Below are 4,513 nucleotides of genomic sequence, written 5' to 3'. Positions count from 1 at the left end.
TTCAGCGGTTCCACGGTTTGGCCGGCGCGAGCAGATGCTTGGGGGGAGACGGTGGCGTCAGCCACGCACTCACTCTGCTTCTGCAGTCCGGTCCACTCCGCCCGTTCTAGCTGCTCGTTTGGTCCCTCGCCCGCCAGCAGACCGTTCCGCCGACGGTGCTCCTCCTCCGCAGCGACTTCTGCCTAGCCCCTCTGCCGGGTGCGATGTCTCCGGCGTCCGCACCGATCCTCGGCATTGGTGCCGCACACGCAACGCCTGCGTCGTTGGAAGGGCTTCGCCGTTGGCGTCGCACACAGCCCTGTGGGGGTGTCTTTGCAGTCCGTCCGAGAGGTGGGGGCACGCACGGCAACACGGCCGGCCTGCCTGCTTGGGACGATGCGGTCCTTTCGTTCAGCGGTTCCACGGTTTGGCCGGCGCGAGCAGATGCTTGGGGGGAGACGGTGGCGTCAGCCACGCACTCACTCTGCTTCTGCAGTCCGGTCCACTCCGCCCGTTCTAGCTGCTCGTTTGGTCCCTCGCCCTCCAGCAGACCGTTCCGCCGACGGTGCTCCTCCTCCGCAGCGACTTCTGCCTAGCCCCTCTGCCGGGTGCGATGTCTCCGGCGTCCGCACCGATCCTCGGCATTGGTGCCGCACACGCAACGCCTGCGTCGTTGGAAGGGCTTCGCCGTTGGCGTCGCACACAGCCCTGTGGGGGTGTCTTTGCAGTCCGTCCGAGAGGTGGGGGCACGCACGGCAACACGGCCGGCCTGCCTGCTTGGGACGATGCGGTCCTTTCGTTCAGCGGTTCCACGGTTTGGCCGGCGCGAGCAGATGCTTGGGGGGAGACGGTGGCGTCAGCCACGCACTCACTCTGCTTCTGCAGTCCGGTCCACTCCGCCCGTTCTAGCTGCTCGTTTGGTCCCTCGCCCTCCAGCAGACCGTTCCGCCGACGGTGCTCCTCCTCCGCAGCGACTTCTGCCTAGCCCCTCTGCCGGGTGCGATGTCTCCGGCGTCCGCACCGATCCTCGGCACGGCGCGGGTGCGCACCTGTGGGCTGCCGCCCCGTGCTCCACGTCCGTCCGTGTGTGCCCGCTGTGGGGACCGTCTTCCTCTCGCCTGGGCGACGGCTTGCGGGCTGCGACGTGACCTTGCCACCGCCTTGCAGCATTACATCCGCAGTTGAAACGAAGAGAGCTGCTGCGGGCTTGGGTGCTTGTCCTGGCGGCTTGTCGACGGGACCACGGTGAACGGCCACTGTGTGACTCCGCAGGGAGACGTTCTGGTGCAGTCAGGGGCCTTTTTGTCTCCCGCCGCGGTGAAGCTTTGGTCGCATTCTAGTCACTCTCTCTTCAATCCCGGTACGGGGTACCTGTTCATGCTCACCATTCCTCGAGCACCCGCGTGCAGAGGGTGGGTGCGAGGTTTAAAGATTCGTGGTCCGCCTGTCGGTCCGGTCTCGTGCTGACTTGAGCGAGTGTCCTCCGCGTTCGAGAGAATGTGCCTGTCCGCGGGGGCAGCCGCGCTTGCGAGCGTTCCGCCGCGCCCCCTTCCCCAGCCCGCCGAGGTTGGGGCGTGCGGGGTCGGCTTGCGCCCGTAGCGTCGGCCTGTCCTCCGCGGCTTGCACCCGACTCAGTCCGCTGCGGCCTCGCCTCGACTCTCGAGCCTTCCGCCAGACGGTGACACCAGAGAACTCTGCCTCTGGCTGTTGCGGGGCGTGACGGCGCGTGTCGGGCTCCGGCCCGTCACCCACGCCGGCACTCAACGCCTGCGAGCGCCCTGTTTCCTCCGAGAAAGGTTTTTCGCTTGATTGTCGCTCGAGTGCGTGTGCCTCCGGGGCTCACGCCGTGGTACGCGCCAGGCTGGGGCTCCACCGTCACGTCGGCGGGGGAGCGTTTAGCGCGTCCCAGGATCGGACAACCTCTCCGGGGGCCCGAGCCGAAACCCGACACGGTATAAAAGTCGTAACAAGGTTTCTGTTGGTGAACACGTTGTGAAGGATCTTTGTCGGCCGGGGGCCCGCCACCTCTCCGGGGAGGGCGGCCCGTCACTCCTTGAACGCGAAGGCTGGCGCCGGTTGGGCCAGGCAGGAGAGCCTCACGGGGGCCGGCCCCGGGGCCAGGTATCGGACAACCTCTCCGGGGGCCCGAACCGAAACCCGTAACACAGAATAAAAATCGTAACAAGGTTTCTGTTGGTGAACACGTTGTGAAGGATCTTTGTCGGCCGGGGGCCCGCCACCTCTCCGGGGAGGGCGGCCCGTCACTCCTTGAACGCGAAGGCTGGCGCCGGTTGGGCCAGGCAGGAGAGCCTCACGGGGGCCGGCCCCGGGGCCAGGTATCGGACAACCTCTCCGGGGGCCCGAACCGAAACCCGTAACACAGAATAAAAATCGTAACAAGGTTTCTGTTGGTGAACACGTTGTGAAGGATCTTTGTCGGCCGGGGGCCCGCCACCTCTCCGGAGAGGGCGGCCCGTCACTCCTTGAACTCGAAGGCTGCGCCGGTTGGGCCAGGCAGGAGAGCCTCACGGGGGTTGGCCCCGGGGCCGTGGCCCGTACTGACGCTGGCGCCTCCCACGCGGGTGGGAGGTCACACCGACAATTTCGCCGTACCCGTCGAACGGGCCTGGTCACCCGTACGCACGTTCCGCCGAAGCCGGGCGACGTCGATCTCGGTCCCACTCGGTTGGGCCGGCGCGCGGGCGCCGCCACCGACGAGCACGCACACGCTCGGTTGCACGCCGGCAAGTCCATGCGGGTGCCGCACACGCTACGCCTGCGCCGTTGGAAGGGCTTCGCCGTTGGCTTCGTAGGGTGTCTTTGCAGTCCGTCCGAGAGGTGGGGGCACGCACGGCAACACGGCCGGCCTGCCTGCGTGGGACGATGCGGTCCTTTCGTTCAGCGGTTCGGCGGTTTGGCCGGCGCGAGCAGACGCTCGGAGGGAGACGGTGGCGTCAGCCACGCACTCACTCCGCTTCTGCAGTCCGGTCCACTCCGCCCGTTCTAGCTGCTCGTTTGGTCCCTCGCCCGCCAGCAGACCGTTCCGCCGACGGTGCTCCTCCTCCGCAGCGACTTCTGCCTAGCCGCTCTGCCGGGTGCGATGTCACCGGCGTCCGCACCGATCCTCGGCACGGCGCGTGTGCGCACCTGTGGGCCGCCGCCCCGTGCTCCACGTCCGTCTGTGTGTGCCCGCTGTGGGGACCGTCTTCCTCTCGCCTTGGCGACGGCTTGCGGGCTGCGACGTGACCTTGCCACCGCCTTGCAGCATTACATCCGCAGTTGAAACGAAGAGAGCTGCTGCGGGCTTGGGTGCTTGTCCTGGCGGCTTGTCGACGGGACCACGGTGAACGGCCACTGTGTGACTCCGCAGGGAGACGTTCTGGTGCAGTCAGGGGCCTTTTTGTCTCCCGCCGCGGTGAAGCTTTGGTCGCATTCTAGTCACTCTCTTCAAAGCCCGGTGAGGGGTACCTGTTCATGCTCACCATTCCTCCGGCACCCGTGTGCGGAGGGTGGGTGCGAGGTTTAAAGATTCGTTGTCCGCCTGTCGGTCCGGTCTGGTCTCGTGCTGACTTGAGCGAGCGTCCACCGCGTTCGAGAGAATGTGCCTGTCCGCGGGGGCAGCCGCGCTTGCGAGCGTTCCGCCGCGCCCCCTTCCCCAGCCCGCCGAGGTTGGGGCGTGCGGGGTCGGCTTGCGCCCGTAGCGTCGGCCTGTCCTCCGCGGCTTGCACCCGACTCAGTCCGCTGCGGCCTCGCCTCGACTCTCGAGCCTACCGCCAGACGGTGACACCAGAGAACTCTGCCTCTGGCTGTTGCGGGGCGTGACGGCGCGTGGCGGGCCCCGGCCCCTCACCCACGCCGGCACTCAACGCCTGCGAGCGCCCTGATTCCTCCTTTTTTTCGCTTGATTGTCGCTCGAGTGCGTGCGCCTCCGGGCTCACGCCGTGGTACGCGCCAGGCTGGGGCTCCACCGTCACGTCGGCGGGGGAGCGTTTTGCGCGTCCCAGGATCGGGCAACCGATCCGAAACCCGATACAACTTTTAGCGGTGGATCACTCGGCTCGTGCGTCGATGAAGAACGCAGCTAGCTGCGAGAATTAATGTGAATTGCAGGACACATTGATCATCGACACTTTGAACGCACTTTGCGGCCCCGGGTTCCTCCCGGGGCTACGTCTGTCTGAGGGTCGCTTGACAATCAATCGCACTTCGCGCGCATCCGTGCGCCGAAGAGCGCGGCTGGGGTGTCGCAGAGGTGCCGTCCTCTCTGTCCCCCTAAGTGCAGACCCAGAGTAATCCGCGTCGGAGAGCTTGAACTCTTGGGTGCCGGCGTCCGCCTCCGGGCTCGTCGGCACTGCCCGCTCCCGCACTGGCCCAGCCACCTCGGGGTCGCCGGCACGGCTGTCATCGGGTTGCCAGAGAGAGAGAACGTGACTGCCTCGCTGCCGGGACCGTGTGTGCCTTCCGTTAGGCTCGGGCCAGGGGGGTTGACTCTCTGTTGATGTGTGTGTGTGGCTCGTCCACGGGAAGGATCCGC

The 4,513-nt window shown here is 66.9% G+C and overlaps 1 non-coding gene across 1 annotated transcript; it reads left to right on the top strand.

Annotated features, from left to right (window-relative positions):
- The first annotated feature begins 4,012 nt into the window (after window positions 1-4,012).
- Window positions 4,013-4,166, top strand: LOC144486648 (5.8S ribosomal RNA). The gene has a single exon (XR_013496298.1). It is a non-coding gene; the product is annotated as a 5.8S ribosomal RNA (ribosomal RNA).
- The last annotated feature ends 347 nt before the right edge of the window (window positions 4,167-4,513 follow it).

The sequence above is a fragment of the Mustelus asterias genome, unplaced genomic scaffold (assembly GCF_964213995.1).
Source record: "Mustelus asterias unplaced genomic scaffold, sMusAst1.hap1.1 HAP1_SCAFFOLD_425, whole genome shotgun sequence".
Classification (NCBI taxonomy): domain Eukaryota; kingdom Metazoa; phylum Chordata; class Chondrichthyes; order Carcharhiniformes; family Triakidae; genus Mustelus; species Mustelus asterias.
The sequence above is the reverse complement of the archived record's forward strand: the minus strand, read 5'-3'. Positions and strand labels throughout refer to the sequence as shown.